At 38.8% G+C, this 17,199-nt stretch overlaps 1 protein-coding gene across 1 annotated transcript in view; it reads left to right on the top strand.

Annotated features, from left to right (window-relative positions):
* Nucleotides 1-2,254: 2,254 nt before the first annotated feature.
* Nucleotides 2,255-17,199, top strand: part of LNX2 (ligand of numb-protein X 2) — a 56,626-nt gene continuing 41,681 nt past the window's right edge. The window contains exons 1-3 of the mRNA XM_026842864.1: nucleotides 2,255-2,835; nucleotides 3,649-3,840; nucleotides 4,313-4,386. The gene's annotated coding sequence lies outside the window, so the exon portion shown is untranslated. The remainder of the gene's footprint in view (nucleotides 2,836-3,648; nucleotides 3,841-4,312; nucleotides 4,387-17,199) is intronic.

The raw sequence follows: 17,199 nt of genomic DNA, 5'->3' as shown, positions 1-17,199 counted from the left end.
GGGGGAGGGGCAACAGCCACGTGGTCCCTGATCCCGACAACGATTAAAACTTGCACAGTCTGTCTTTTGCTTGTGACCATAACAGGTGGATCATCCCTCCCTGTACTCATCATGATCCCTGAGCCGAGCGGTGGGTGCTGGGCGGCCGCTCCCCAGGCGCCTGTGTTCGGGGGGGGTCCCTCGGTACACCTCTGCTGCCCCTCTGTAGCTCTAGTAAAAGAAGCTGCTGCCTGAAAAGGAGTCGAATTACTGCGTGCGGGGGAGGCGGAAGAACAGCTGCGAGCGAACCCCTGCTGCAGGAGCGGGTTTCAGGTTATGTGTTTTACAGCTGCGCCAGAGGAACTCGGAGCTCTGTGTAAAACGCCTCTGAAGCCTGTGCCGTTGGCAGCTCTTTCAAAACGTTAACTGTAGTCCTCGGTGCTCCGACCCAGGCTCTCCCTTCTTTTCCCCCGTTTGTTATCTCTTACCACTGAAAATGTGGTTTAAAAACCTAAATCCTCGTGTCTTTTGAACTTTAACAAGGCATACTTTAAATTGTCATTGTTCTTGGCAGAATGTTACTATACGGTCAACTAACTGAGAAAACAATTGCTGGAACTGTGGTAGTGACAAATCTGACAGTCCCTTGCGACTTTTCTTATCGTGTTTCTAGTGCATAGTGCTGATTGTTTACTTCTGTAGAAATCCACTATTAAGTACTTCTGAGCTTCGTTTAATTCCTTTTTTAATTACATGATACTGCGGGTTTGGTTTTGTCTCGGCAAAGTAAAAAATGTCTGTTAGGGATTAGCTTTGGGGTACGTTTGATGGTCCCTGGAAATAAATTTCGAATCATAAATGCTTTTGAGCTTCTGTTCAAAAGGGAAACTGTCCTGAGCTTGGCTCTCATTAAATAAACACTTCGAAACACTGTTTTTTTTAATTCTTCTACACAATTCCTTTTGGCTTCACGATGCTTTATTCTAAGCTGCAATCCAGCAGCAGATCAAGGAGGCTTAGGAAGAAACATCAGATGGTTTCGGTTAGTGTCCCTACTACACGGAAAATAAACGTGTTAGTACCATATGCTGCCCTGACTTTATTAAAATAAATTTTCTCAAAATGGAAACAAGGTAGGTCGGTGTGCTTGCTAGAACTGTAAGACGTAGGATCCTTTATCGTTTACTTTTTTTTTTTTCCAACAGTCAGCTCACCAAGGGAGGAATTCTCATTCCTGAGCACAGTGCAATATAAAATGATTATATCCAAATTCAGCAGGCTGCAAAGAACACCATTATGCCAAATTAGATTTTTTTTTAATTAAAAGTGGTGTGTAATGTTATGTTTTAACATTAATAATAATACGTTATTTGTATTGCTGCACTTCTAAAATCCCTGGATATTAAAAAAAAGCGCGCATAATTGTATAATGAGAGTTTTCAGTATTGAGTTTCTGACTGTACAGACCCTTAACTCTGCTTGGTGACCTCAGCAAGAGAGAGCCCCAGGCCTTGGACTCAGGTCTGAGCTTTGCAAACACAGCATGATTTCCTAACACAGGACTCGAATCTTCTATTAAAAAAAAATAATTACAATTAAGCTACAGTTTAGGAATAAAACTTTGCAAGAGGAGTGCAAATGGATGAATTGGGTGAAAAAGTACTGTTCTCTTGAGACAGATTAGGTTAAAAAATAAGCTTACTAAACCTGTTATGTGTAATTACAAAAATGTTGGCTTTGACCCTGCAAGATTTGGCATTTATTTGGAGTCTGCTCTCGTGGAAGCACTGATGACCTTGCTGAAGCTTTGTTGTTTTGTAAGGCTTCACCTGTACTGAACAGCCTGTCAATTTTGGTATGTATTTATGGGCCTGCATCACTGAAAACCAGCAGAGGGTGGTTAGCTACTAGTTAAATGTGTCTACTTGAAAATATTTAAATATCCCACTCTTTTTTTTTTTTTTTAATTCAGTTTTTCTGTACTCTTAAAAAAGTCTTAATAGGGTTGAAAGCAACCATGAAGAAGTGATACCAACAATATCAAAGTGAAAATGTGTAAAGATGTGATGTCTACTAGATATTGGATTAATATAAATTATTGTCTCAGCTCAGCAAGCAGTTTGGCTGCTTGTATAAAGAGCTATTACACATTAAGAGCTGTAACTAATAAGTAAACAGCATTTATTCAGTGTTAAAATGCTCCCTGGTGCAAAAGGCACCAGAGGAAACTGGTTGCCTATGTGATATATCTGTGGCTTGACCCTGATATTTGAAAATTCTTTGTGATTTGGTTTGCAGAAGCAATTTTAATGTGACACCATTGAATTGCATGCTGCTTAACTGCTTTATCAGGCTGGTGGAGTTTGTTTAGAAACTGTAGTGCCTTTCAAAGATGAAAATTCTTTTAAATATCAGTATTAAATTATGTAAATGTTGGGTCATGATGTCTATGGAGCAATAAAAAAAATATCGTTGTGTGTGCTTTCTGGTTTGTTTTTTTTTTTTGGCCCTGGTTCTGTAGATGTTTGTGCTTACATATGTTTAAACACCAAAGTATTTCTTTTGGAATTAGTGGGTCTGTTCTTAGGCTTAATGTTAAGCCTGCATGTAAATGTTTTCAGGGTCAGGATTTATGTTTGCAAAGTTCAATGGATAAACCTGTCATGTGTTTTCATACTGACTGTTCTGTATTCTGCATGACATAATGTAGGTAGCTGACTTCTGCTTTGGAACTGGGGCCTGGTTTATTTGCTGACACATATGGAAACGCTTCCAGCCTTGCTGCTACGTTACAGAGGGTAGCAGTGCTGTACCTGAGCTGACTTCATCCTTGCAATGTGCTTTGCAATACTACAGGTGTTTCTTCTATTTCTAAAGTATTTTTGGTGATACAGATTTGCATAGATGTCAATCCTTTACATTCCCATAGATGCTTATTTCAGTTGATGTTAGCTTTACAAGTAATTTGGGGGCTGGAAGAGGAAAAGAATCTCTTGCTGAGTCTCTCATGGTGAGCTGTGAACTAGACAGTGAAAAGCATAAATATGCAGTTGTTATAAAGGTAACTTGTGAACATGCAAGATTTTAAATTGTTTCCCATGTCTGTGATTTTCCTACCCAATTAGTAGGAACGATTTTTATTGAAAAAATGGAACCTTGGGGTAACATAGCTCAGTATCGGCAGCCTCATTTTTGTTTTAAGTGAGCAAGTTCTGATGTTGCTTGGAGGTTGTGGTATTTTGTGAAGAATGTCTAGAATTTTCTTGCTGTCATCACAGCAAAACAGACCGAATTGGGTAAGAAAGGAATTGTGAGGCTATAAATGTGTCAACTCAGTATTATATAGAAGTAAATTTTTGCCCAGGCAGAGTTAGTTTACTTTGGGATGGAGTGATAGATGTTGCATTTTGCCTGGCTGTTTTTCTTTCATTCCACAGAGAAGAATGTGTTTTTATATTTCATTGCAGAGATTTGTCATGCTTAACCACTGTTTGATGGGGTGTACAGAATTTTTATGAAGAACCCTTGTTTGTAGAGCAAAATGCAGTTTGATCAAGGAGTATATCCAATATATGAACTGATCCACTTTTAAAATGTTGTAAATGGTAGTAATAAGTAGTTCTAGATAATGACAAAGAAGGAACTATGACTTACTAATCTTTTTTCTAGCAATAGAGCACAACAGGAAGTGGTGTGCATTAAAGGGCAACCCGTGTGTGTCTGGGCAAAGGGAGGAACACAATAGTTGCAGAAAAGCAAAGTGGGGCTTTTGGATCAGGTTGCCTGCAGTGATGTACTGCTGTCAGATTTTATTCAGCACTGTGGGGAAAAATGAGAAACAAGCTACCTCCTCCTCCATTGGTATGTTCTGTAAAGTGGGAGTGATTATGAAGTGTGCCATAGGTTGTGCTCCCCACCCAACCCCCAAGATAGCCCTGCCACTGCGTGTTCCCATGGCTTTCTCCAAAGAGTTTGCACCAGCCCGGTGGAAGGTGTCAGGATGCTGCCCTGTACATTCCCTGGGGGCTGGCAGATTAGAAAACAATTGGGAATGAGCACAGTTTATTACTGGGTTCAAGTCAGCATTCCTGTATGTTGACGCTTTTATTGACTCCTGCAGTTGAACTCATCATATAGATTTTTTTTTTCCCTTTGCATGCAATTTTTGCTTGAATTCTAGCTCTTCTCCACAGACAACCCTCTATAAATGCAGTGTCATTTTCAAAATTTTGTCCTTGAAAGGTCAAAGAATATTAGTGATAGAGGATTTAAGATCTTACCTTCCTTTGTTCTTCAGATTGGTGCTAATCCTTGTTTCTGAGTTCATACATAGGAAAAAGAAAGCTTGTGCAGCAGAGGTTTTTGGCTCAACGGATGCAAATGGAAATTCAAGCAAAGCTAACGAAGGTAAAATGTCGCTGACTTGTATACTGAAACCAGTTTACGGAAAGCTGTTTTCGGTGGTTGCTCTATTTTGCTCAGATAAACTGTTGTGTTCTGCCACAGGAATGTTGTGTTTGCTTTGAAAGGACCAACCCATGGGGTTTCTTCTGACAGAAAGCAACATTTCAGAATCCAGGCGTGTTGTGATTTTTCTGGCTATCAAGTTTTGGTTGGCATTCCTGAGCAAAGTATTTTAAAAAATCTTGGCTGCTATCAGTGAGCCGCCTTTGTTGATGCATTTTACTTTGTCATAACGTGAATGTGCTTTTGTCTGTGTACCTTGTATTAGTCCCCAGATGAAATGAGCTGTATCAGCAACGTACTCTTACGGCAGTAGAATAGAGTCTATACTGGGGCTTTCTGTGGGCATAGTGATGTCATCCAAATCATTCTCCTAATTGACATCGCTACCTGCTACACCAGCAAAAGCAAAACAATGTCAAGAAAATCTATAACTCGCACAAGGCTCTTAACTCACGTTTTGACTTCAGCACAGTTGGTTCTTCCACTGCCCTCAGTTACAGTCTGCAGAACAGTACATTCAAAGTCCATCTTATGCCTGGGTAGCCAACATCTAGAGCAACTCACATTTCAGGGAGGACACTGGAGATGTTAGTATCTTTAAGTGCCTAATGGATAGTGCACTGAATATCTGCAATAGATTAAATACTTATATATGGGCCATATTAAGTTGCTTCTACATGTTTGTTGGTTAAAAGATGTAGAAAAAAAATCAGTTAACAGCTGTTGCCACTTCATGCAGAGTAAGACACCTTATTGTAACTTCCAAATTCATGCATTTATTTACCAACAGCCCACCCTTTCTTGTGTTCTTGTCTCTTTTTATTAGATCTGTTCCCCTGCCCATATAATTGTCTTCTATATTTTTTTTAATCAAGTTTATTTGTAACCAGACTGAAATAACTGTAAGAGAAAGTTAATCAGTACATCACAAGACCACATAGAGCATAATGTGCTGTATAAACTTTCTGGTCATGTTCAAAGAGTTTGCTATAAACCCCATTCTGATCATGGAGCTGTAACTGTACCTTTGGTGCAGTATGTATGCACCATAGCTATCATCCAACACACACACCCCCTACCCCCTCCCCAACTCCCTGGGGGTGCCCTAACTGTTAATTGGAGTAACTTGTTTTTTAAACTTTTGAAAAAACTTCTTCAGTCAAGCCTCTTCTGGAGCAGATTGATAAGTATTTTCTTCTGTCCGGCCTCTTTTTCCTGTTTTTATGCCTTGTTTGCTCTAGAGGGGTTTTCTCAGCCATTTGTTGTTACTGGCAGAGGCTAATGAAGACTCACCCAGTGAATTAGTGGAATAGTTCCATGTCCATGCTAGATCTTGCATTTATGTTAATTAAAAATGAGTTCGAGTCAATTCCTGGACTGTTTTTACAAGTAGCCCATTACTAAGGTGTCATTGCTGCTTCTAATGAAGATTGAAGCTTTAAAAATCACAGCGTTTCCTGCCTTATACCAAACCAGTATAAAATGCTGTTTGTTCAGCCTTCAGAATTCAGGTTCACTTCTTAATTGTTTTAATTCCTTTAAAATGCTAAAGGTAAAGCTAATGCCATACAGGTTATATTAGGGAAAATATACAGATATGTTTGTGTACTTCTGGATCTGTTATGCATTTCATCTGAATGTCTTAAAAAGGTATGTAAGTTAGATCTTTACATGTTCATTACAAAGCTTCATAAGAATTCAGCAACAACCACCAAATGTATTTCTTTTTTGAATCACTGGTAAAAAAAAGGTATCTTTCTACTTTGTCTGGCAAAATAGCTACCTTTCATTCCTCTTATCTGAGGGATGGCTCAGCATGTTTGTTCAGCGCCGATACCTTTATATTCTGTAGCTTCCAATTCGTGTCTGTCTGATACTATACATGTTATTATGATTTGTGGAAGTGACATGAGCTGAACTAGGCTTCACTGCATGTACAGCAGCAGATATACCTGTTGTGGTCTATTTATACAGCATGGGCATGATCCTGCATAAATAATACTTGCAGTTTTAGTTGTGGGGAGGTTTTTTTCCCACTTCGAAATCCATATTGACTGATAGCTGCGGACTTATCTATTGACTGTGGCTCTCCTGCTTTCTGCAGGGAAAATAACTTTCTGGTGAAGCAAAAATGAAGGTGATTCAGTGGTTGTAAAAAGGAGAATCAGCAGCACAGCTTGTCTGTGCACTTGACCTGAGCTGTCTTGCCATGTAAGCAGAAAAAGAGAATCTATGGGAAAATTAACACTAAAGTGAGCGGTAATGCAGAATTTTGGGTTACTGGAGTGTGAAATGAAACTGTTACAGTTTCTTCTTCTGCAGTAAGGGATGTGTGCCACTGACTAGACAAATGCTGTAGAACTGTAATGTTTTCCTAAGTCATATTTTGAAAAGTTTGCAAAGCTGTGAAGCCCGGAAATGTTCATAATTAAGTGTCATGCTGTTATGAATTGGAAGATACTTGATGAAGAACTTCAGGGTACAGTTTGACATGTTGCCTCCTACAAATGATCAGAACCATATGGATTTCACAAGAGGTATTGTTTGTCTTTAAGTCTCAAGTTTAGTGAAGGCTACTTATTTTACACAGTAATGTCAACATTGTGCTGCTTGCTTTTTTTTTTTTCCTCAAAGGGTCAAAGAGGAAAGATTTCTGCTTTAGCTGTGATAGTGACTTTGAGGATAAAGAAGATGGTTTGTTCTAAAGCATTTATATAGGTGAGGCCGTGTGTACCTGAAAACCTGCTAAGCAGGTTAAGTTGAAATGCAGGAAAGAAGGGGTTTCACTACAATGCACCTACATGTTAGGAGCAGTTGCTATGCTGTATATGCTATTTTTCAGATGATGTGTCACATGGTGAGGCCTACTTAGCCATCCCTACAGCTTGACTCTACAAATGGACCTGCAATGGTGACTCTGTGGGGTCCTTTGTGTGCATGAGAGGGCTTCTGCTCCTGAGGAAGTCACTGATACAAATGGACCTGCAATGGTGACTCTGTGGGGTCCTTTGTGTGCATGAGAGGGCTTCTGCTCCTGAGGAAGTCACTGAATTCACCACGGTTGTGATGATGTGATTATATCAAAGCATCCCTTCTTTGCTAGGGCTCAATTGCTGCTGGTACATATCTGGTTAACACTACTTGTTATTGAATTTACTTTATATATATGTGTGTATATACGAAATTAACTTCTATCTGTAAATAAATGAAAAGGTATAAAAAGGAGGAAAACAAGCCCTGTACTTATTGTTTTCTTTCAACAATTTTTTTGCTCTCCTTTCTTTTCAGATCTTAAGTTAGAAATCCTTCCACATCTAGTTCATAGGTAAAGATGTTATAAGTCTGATCCAATATGTTTTTACCAACTAAATTATTGTTCAAGTCTGTAATTTCTGCTTTTACTTCTTAGTTGTGGAGTAACTTTATTCTTCTGGTGCTGTCAGTGGTTACAGCAGTGAGGAGCTTCAATAATGTATAATGTGAAGTTCTGTATAAATATTAATGATTATCAACATTGATTATAGAAAATATCTTAAGCACCTCATAAATTGCGACAAAAAAAGTTTGGAAAACAGTAAATGAGTGATGGAAAAATAATAACGTTTATAAAATAAAAGGAGTTATTGTCTTAATTTTCCAGCTAATGAGTAGGTGCATATAAAAAGACAGACATCCGATTGCTTTTGCTATCATGATATATTTTTCTGTAGTCCAGAGGTTAAGTTCTATCCTTATTTAATGAACTTACTCAGTTTTCTGCAATTAACCTGCTTCTCAAATTTGAAATAAAATGGAAGCAATCAAAAAAAGGTAGAATAACTAATACTTTAATCAGATACTAAAACTGTATTTCTATTTATTTATTTATAAAATTGCATTTAAGTAGATTGATAAAGCTCTCTTGGAAAAAAATGCTCTGCCTTAGCATGAATTGAAGAGGATTAGGATTTAATAAAGTGAATTACTGTTTTCTGTTTGAGGGGGAAAATATTTTCCCCCAAGGTTTTGCTTTTAAAACTACCATCTTTCTTCCCAGATGTTCTCATATACATTCTGCATTGTTTTAAAACAACTCTAATCTTTAATACGATTATCTATAAACTTCCTTTGTTTACTGAGGGATTTTTTCAGATTACCAAATCATTTTATATACAAATCCTTCTTTTCTTGGTGCATACCATAATTCTCCATTGCATGCCCAAGGCAGTGCCCCAAATGAACCTGACTGACATCAATTATTTACGATTAGTCTCTGCACACTGGGAAGTGAAATCTAGTCTCTGGTCTCAATTCATGGCTTGTTTCAAATAAAGGGTAATGAGAGCAGGTGCAGGGAGGCACCAGAGCATGTGCATTGATTTGCAGCATAAGTTTAGACAAATTACTTAAATATATGTGGGACTGAGAAAAGAAAATGGTTGGAGCTGAAGTTGTCATGTGCTTTTAAAGAACTTCATCAGTATGTTTTCCCGGCACCCATACACCAGAATGAGAGGAGCTATTTTTTCTCATCACGGTGGTGATGTTTCATTACACTGGGGCATGGGATAGCACTTAACAGGAGGGAAGAGTCCTTCCATCCCACCTAAGTGTGGCCTGATCTGATTTGCTACGACTCCATCACACTTCACAAGCTAAAATTGTACTCCATATTCTCATGCACCAATAACTTTCTTTCAGTGGGTTTTTTTTAAGTGTGAAATCAGGCAATGTAACATTGGAAATTTGCTTGTGCATCCTTCCTGCTACTTCCTTTTTGTGTCTGTCCTTTGCACGGGACTGGGCTGCTGGGGAGAAAAACTTCTGAACAGAAACCAGCAATTGGGTTATGACACAAGTCTAGGAGGGTGAGGAAAACTGAAAGGCAGTGGGTAAGATGAAAAGTGGCATTTCTTAATTTTGTAAATTACCTTGCAACATGAATCATCATGTTTTAACATTGCTATGTGTAATTTTTAACATTTTTTAAATGACTACAACAGTTGCAGCAACTACATAATTAGTAAAGTCCTTACTATTTGTGAAGTTTAGAGGGAGCTGGCAATACTGCCTGAGCTACAACACAGCTTAAAGTCAGAAAACTTCATTATCGTATAGAGGAAAAGTAGTCTGCCTGTTTTGTTTTGTTTGTTGTGGGTTTTTTTGTTGGGTTTTTTTTGTTGGTTTGTTTTTTTTTTTTTTTAGAGGACCAAAAGATCAGTGAGGATTTGGGTCCAGCCAGGTTTCCTCCACTGCAAGTTCTTTCCAATGCTGGCAGCCTCTTGCGGGTCCAGCTGCCTGGGTTTCCCTGCAAGGCATTTGCTCTTGGGGATTGTTTTGGCAAGCTGCCTTCGTGCTTTCTGAAGAACAGACAAAAGAAGGGAAATAATTTTTTTTTTTTTCAAAACCCAATGTGGAATTTCTTGGGACAGCGCAAGCAGTGCAGGCACATAAGGATTTTTCATGTTTGAAGTTGTCAGAATCTGTCGTAGAGGAAAAGGTTGGATGTGAATACAGGAGACTGATGTTTCCCCATCAGGACTGCCTCTCCATCCTCCAGATGCAGTAGTTAAAACTCCAAATGTGGTAGGAAGAAGGAAGAAGTAAGCAAAAGAGGATGCATCTTCAAAGGACAAATCAGTGCGGTGAGAACTTCCCTTACTGGCAAAAGCCTGAGTAAGCAGGTGGGGCTGGCAGTGTGCCCTGAAGGTTAATGCAGTCGGTAGCCAAGCTGGAGGGGGAGGCAAAGTCCTCCCTTCTGCCAGGGTTCTCAGGAAAGATGTTCTGAGAAGGCATCTGGCTGCTGCCTCTCATTTCACCTTGGGTGCTGGGAGAACAAAATGATAGCTAGGAATGAGGCAATGCAAGGCTAAAAAAAATTAAATTTTTATATATATATATATGTATATGTATGTATATATATATGTGTATATATATATGTGTGTGTGTATGTGTGTGTGTGTGTATATATATATAAAAAATTGGTGGTGTTTAGAACCATGTTGTTTTCTTTGGTGGGCTCTGAGGAGCAGCAGGGCCAGTATTTCATTTCTTCTGCAGTTCAGCTGCCCTGGTGGGCTCAAAGGCTGCCATCTGCCTTCCCTACCACCCGAGCTGCCCACTGCACTAGCTGAGGTTTTATGGTGACTTGGAGGCTCTTCCTGGATGTCAGGTCTATATTGGAGAAATACTGCCAAATTTTTTTTTTAGTGCTAATGCAGGAGAGGTCTCGCTGAGCACAGAGACACTGATATTGTTAATTTTCCAGGCTGTTGCTATCTGACTCTGAGCTGTCCCTAGACATCCTCACCGTTTTATGTTTCTTCTCTAATGGCATGAGCCACGATGTCATAATATTCAAAATCAAATGTACCAGAAAATATAATAAATTAGAGTTGGGCTAGCAGAGTAATTGAAGAATAAACTGAATTTTAAACAACACAAGATTGTGTTATGAACTGATTGCTATGCACGAAATGTACCAGAGGAGTGCGACTTCATGTAGATTTACTATTGATGGCAGCATTTCCTAGATTGCTACTGGTAATAAAGAAATGAAAACAGTTTGAACTTCTGAGTTAGTACCATAACATAATATTGCAGCAAAGGAGAAGTACCATTGTAGTTATGCTGCAAAGTAATTCTGGAAGAGAAATTTTCTTGGTGCTTTATTTATTTAAGAGGTTTACATGTATTTAGCAATTCTGGAGTTTATAAAGCCACAAAGTGAATGCAGGCTTTGGCGTGGAAAGAACTAAATTTGTCCTCAACTCCTAATATAATTCTTCTATAAGAAATTACTTAGGAAATGTGGCAGTGGAATGGATTCCTCTCAATTCAGAAAATTGAGTTTAAGGACATTCAGTGTCCTTAAGGACTTGTAAGGTTTCTTGCCAGGTCCTGTGCAGAGGTGTCAGTGTGGAGGTAAGTCGAGGTGCTGATGTGCACAGAAACTTGAAAAATGATACTTTATTTTCTAGTCATCCTAATTTTGAGAATGCAAAGGAAATTTTGTAAGGTGAGATTTTTGGCGGCAATAATTCAAGTTTAAGGCAACACTGCCACTTCCAAAATTATTTTCTGTGGTGAAAAATGAGTGAATGGAAGGGCTGTTCAGTGGTAGAAATCAAACATAAGCCGCCTTTGGAGTCAGGGAGGGCAGAAGGCAGAAAAGCAATATTTCTTCACTGAAATAATCTAATTTTGTAGTGATAAGTAGTATAATTTGTTTAGGTGAATATTTAAAAGGTTTAAGTTGTATTTGAACATGAAATGTTATTGTTTATTATTCTTGTAAACTCTAAATAAAGTTCTCTACCAGGAATGGTGATAAAATACATTTGATTTTTAAACTAATTTTATAAAATAGTGAAGAAAAGTAGCTCTTGTGAGTTAAATACTTGAATATATACAGTAAGTGTTAGCATTATTTAACTAATTCAAAGTGCTGTTAAATCCCTTGATTTAAATTACTTCACTGTGCCATGACCTAATGAAAGCAGAAATTAATCTAGAAGATGCAATTAATAAACTACTTACATTGCCCGTGTAGTATTTAAAATGATTTATTTTGATCACTTAACTTATCTCTTCTCATTCATCCCGAGTCTCCATAGAAGTGGGCTCAGGGATCACCAGGAGGCAGGAGAGAGCCCCTGCCAGGGCTGCTGCCTTGCCCCTCCACGCTGCCTGGGCAGATAGCAAGGGCCAGCTTCATAAACAAGCTTCAAACCACCACAGCTCTGGCTTTTCAAACTTGTGTAGCAGGAAACTTGGGAGAATGGTGTTATAAAGGAAAAAATAATCTGCCTATCAGTAGGGGAAAACAGGCAATATTTAACCCATTTAAAAAGAAATTAACTTGAGCACTACTGGGATTCCTACAAGCAGGTTTTGAGGATGGTCATCTTCAAGATCTGATATTCTGCTCTATTCAGTGGCAATTTCTCATATTTTGTGAAAAACTTGGAGTTGAATTTTCACTGAAGAATAAAATTCAGAGCTCTCCTGTGCTACTGAGGACTCCCTGTTCCTTTTCCCCTGCCCCGCATCGCAAGTGACTTTTGGTGAGTTACACAAACACCATTTATCTTTAAGAACTTTCCCCAGTGGGACATGACACTTGTAACAAACATTTGTATGATTAAGCCTTTCTGTAGCTGCGGTCAGTCTCCTTTCTAACGCTTGCTACCTAGTTAACCTAGCATATGAAGTCTGTGTACTATGAATGTGCTCTTGCAGCAGGTAAGAACACTTGAGAAACCTCCAGTGCGGTTGTTAGGGAGGAATATGATGGGTAAATGTAGTTATCTCGGAGAGTTGTGGAGCATTACTTTCTTTCAAAATATGTTAATGGCATGGAAAAAGGCATTTCTGATAAAGTTTATTGCAACAATAAATGTTAGAAACAAGTCAGCAGTATTGAGCAGTCCAGATTGTTTTGGAAGCTGCAGGCAGATGAATGATAGATTACAGTTTAAGCAGTATATTTTCTATAACATTTAGAAGCAGAAAATCTAAACCATTTTCACAGGGTGAATGCATTCTGGAAATGTGCAGCAGTCGTCATGATTAACCATTGGAAGGCAGCTCTGTGTTCAGTTCAGCAGTAAGAGTCCTTTGAGGAAGCGATATGTAAGGGAGAGTTAACAGTCTGTTGTTGCTGGGGTAAGGGGCACAGGTGATACCTGGGACCTGCTGGTTTCTGATGTGAATGCTCTTGAAGAGTTAACACGTGAAAGCTGGAAAGACTTATTTTGAAAAAAAGAAAAAGTTACAAAAATTATTAAAGGCTGCTTTATGATATTTATTCAAGAACATCTAATTGGTAAATAAACCATAACGCATAAAAGTAATGGGAGGTTTCATCATTTTTTAGAGATGTTTACCTATCTGGTGACATCACTGACAGGCAGCTAATATGAGTAGGTAGGCCTGGTAATGGTTTCCTACAAACTGAGTAAATATAATAAACACTTAATAATGGGAAATCCTCAGGAACAGTAAATATGACTAGCTAATACCAGTAAGTAAAGATTTCACTGTTGGATGCAAAATTGTATAAATGTGTATTTAATGTGTACACGCAAACTAATCGCTTCAGCTAGATACATTGTACAGCGATGCCGCTGGGATCAGCACTTAATGGTAGAATTTCTATTAAGGTATGCTTTTCCTGTAGTAGGTGGGCAAGGAGCCAATGCTGTGTAAAGTCACTGATGTCGTCCCAAGGCTGCTGATAGAGGGGACATGTGGGACCAGAGACCCTGAGACTGATGTACGAGGCAGCTGCATCCATCCTTACATGCCCCTGCTGCGGAGTGGGACCGCTGAGGTTCATTTTATGGTATGTTGTTGAGTCCCGTAAGGAAAGTTTTTTTAGTCGGTCAAGCAGCTTTCCAATGGAGACTGCTATGCTTAAAGAAAGTCTCTTCAGTCTGTTATTTTAAATGCATGCCCTAAAGCAGGTATAAATGAATGCTCCTAGTGTGTCCATTAGCTCATAAATTCAGATGTTGCTCTGTTTCATGCTCAGTCAAATAGACTTTGATGGTTGTGCAGCAACACAAAGGCATTTTGAGTTTTGTGAATGCAACAAGGAATATCAGTTCAGTTCAGCTTTATCCATGAAAAGTCCCATGAAAAAAATGAGCAGGAGCCTTTCAAGTGTTTTGCTACATTGTTTACCTACCTTGATAAAAGTTGCTTGTCTTCAGCTTTAATAAGGTATTTAGTAGCTGAAGCGAAGCTTTTCCCACATGAAGGAAAAGGGTGAGAAACTGCAAAATGAGTTTACATGATCATCAACAGAAATATTTCATGGGGGCTTACAGAGGATCCTTTTGTATGAAAGTGGGAGAACTAAATAAACTAAGTCCCTAAATGAGGCAATTGTTTGAAGTGGCATACCAATAACATTGGTTTTTTCCTCCCAGCTCTTCTGCTTTTTTGAAGAGAGCATGGCAAAACCCCATCAAAAGGGTTCAGAAAGGTTAAGGCCTTTATGATTGTCAGTGACTTTGAGGTTCTTAAATAAAGGCATTAAATAAGTGGAGTATACTGTGACTATATCATGGGCAGTACGTTGTTCTGTCACACCTTACAAAGTTAAAAATGTCTTGAGTTCAGAACATGTTTCCTCATATTTATGCACAACATAGAACAGCACAATCGCTCAGCTAAGTAAACAGGACATTTTCAATTATAAGGTGCCATTACCTTTGTGTGTTCTTGTCATTTATGACATCAGTGGGTGGTTAATTAAATTGCTCCTTTGGACTCTTCAGAAGGCTGTGTATTAATTGTATTTTAGTGGTGGTATGCACACTGCTCAACTTCTTCATGAGAGTAAAAGTTGTTTACCTCTTCCTTTGGAAATAGTATTTCTTTTCTTGAGGTTAGTATAATATGGGACTTTGTGGTGGGTTTTCTTTATGTCCAGTAAAATCTCATTATTCAGCTGCTCATTGCAATCATGTGGTATGTTTAGTTGAAATCAAATCTTAAAATCAGAATTTTCCTGCTGTAAAGCACTGCTAAAACTTCAGAGCCTGTGTGCTAAACCCTGTGTTGATGAAGGGAATAGGTTATCACTCAGGAGAATGTGCTTCCTTCAGCCATTTAGGGCTTTTGAAGACGTGGCTCCTGAAGACAGTTTTGGGACTCAGACCCAGAATTATGGTTCAGCCCACTGACTGAGCAGGCAGATTCTGACTGTCCTCCTCGACCTTCATCTGTAGTGAGAGCAGTGCTGGTGTTTGGGGCTTTGGAGGGAACCTTGTGGCTGCAGAGCTGGGCTGGGCAGCAACTTCTGTGCAGCACGAGGGCTCTGCTTTTACCCCCTTCCTTTACTGTGTGGCATTTCACCACACCATTTCACAGTACAGCTAAGATCCCCATGTTAAAAATCTTGATATCTTAGAAAATGCCATTTCCAGACATGACATTCTTTTTATTGTAATTAATGACACTTGTGTGCTAGAGGAAGCCCATGTAGGTGTAGTACTGGTGTGTTGACAGAGGAACTCTGTAGTCAGGATTGCCTTATATTTGTTCTCCAAATGAAATGGTGTATTACAGGCAAATGCTCAAATCCAAAGACAACGCCTCAGCCTAGCATAAATATCACTGGCATCATCATTCTAGTGCTGCTGGAAATGTCTCTAGCAGAGTCCAAAAGTTTCCATGGTGCTCTCTAGGTCTTTGAAATATCATTGCAGGCTTTGTCTCACAGAAAAGAGCAGAATGGGCCTTGCTTCTGATCAGACAATTTAGTAAATGGGTCTGGTGACCTCAACAGGGGTGATGTCTTGTCTAGGCCATGCAGCTCTCCTGTGAACCAGAAGAACATCAGTCCTCTTCATTATGCTGTTTATTCAAGCCTGTTTATTTAAAACCATGTCAAGCCAAGAAGAGTCAAGAAAAACAGTTTTGGTACTTTTTCAGATGGGTAACTTACTTTGCAATCATGTTTTCTCAAGTGGAGGATGGTATAAAGACCACCCTGAAGTCTTCTGAAGCATCCACTGAGACTTCAAACTGAACCCTTTGCTGCTGCTGATTTATAGTGGTGTTTGTAGGTTTAGGGTTTTGTTTTTCATCCACTTTATGGAACTAAATGAAGGGAGAGGACGGTGTCTTGAGAGATATAGTGGTTATCACATTTAGCCGGCTGTAAACTTTCCTGCGTGTCATTTGTATTATGTCCAGTATAATGGAAAAGTAATAACTAAGTATTTGATTTGAAAGTGGAATTATTGCAGTCCAATATACTGGACTTTATAATAGCTACTGTGGTTTGTAGTTTGTGAGTCTGCATATATGCAGTATATAGAGTATTCAAAAAACCCAGGAAGTTAGTTAATATGAAAGAAAAACAGAATACCCTTTTTTTTTTTTTCTCCTTTTTTTTCTTCTTGTTTTTTAATTGACAAAAGCAGAGTAATTTCAGGATATGAAACTGACTTTCTCACTAAATACCCCTCTAGTATTGAGCTACTGAATTATAAAACTATACAGAATTTGAGACTTTTTCAGAAAGTATACACAGTTTCAAGAACAGTTTCAACATTTCGTTTTAATTTTCTTGATAAAAAGCAGAATTTTCTTAAGTAGAAGAGGGGAGGAAATAAAAATAATGTTATATAATTCAATTTATTGTTTTTCTTGCTTTACATACTATTCATAGCATGTGGAGAGCATGACAGAGACTTGAAATGTCATGTATGTTTTGTAAAGCCACTATATACATGGAGTTATTGTAAGTATTCCTGTGTGTTTGAAACCCACACATGCTTGCTGGGTGTGCTTACAAAACTGTGATGCGCTAGATGTAGTAGCACTGTTTCATTATGCATTCATGAGAAATTGCTGGGGACATTTTAGCCTGCTGTTAATGTTAGGTTTAGGATTTGAAAAGGACACAGTGTCAGTAAGCGCCTGCAGATCTTTTATGCTGGCTTCTGCTTCAGTTAGTATTTACTGAGCCACAGTTATTAGGGCTTCACTTGTATTTGTGTGAGGTTAGGTGATTAGATGAGTTTACTGCTTTAAGTAAATCAAACCCCGAGAGCTGCTTAGTGGTTATAGGAGGGGCTGGTCCTGTTTTAATTACCCACCGGTGAATTAATTTGTGTATACCAGCATGCCAACAACCTTTTTCCTTGAAGTTCCCTATTGTCATGTGATATCCCCTCCTCCAGGAGAACAACAGTATTTTCTTCTTTTCCTTTATGTTGGGCAGGTATGCTGTGGTCCCTCCTCGCCTCTGCTGGG

The sequence above is a fragment of the Athene cunicularia genome (assembly GCF_003259725.1).
Source record: "Athene cunicularia isolate RWA chromosome 1 unlocalized genomic scaffold, athCun1 chr1_part1, whole genome shotgun sequence".
Taxonomy (NCBI): domain Eukaryota; kingdom Metazoa; phylum Chordata; class Aves; order Strigiformes; family Strigidae; genus Athene; species Athene cunicularia.
The sequence above is the reverse complement of the archived record's forward strand: the minus strand, read 5'-3'. Positions and strand labels throughout refer to the sequence as shown.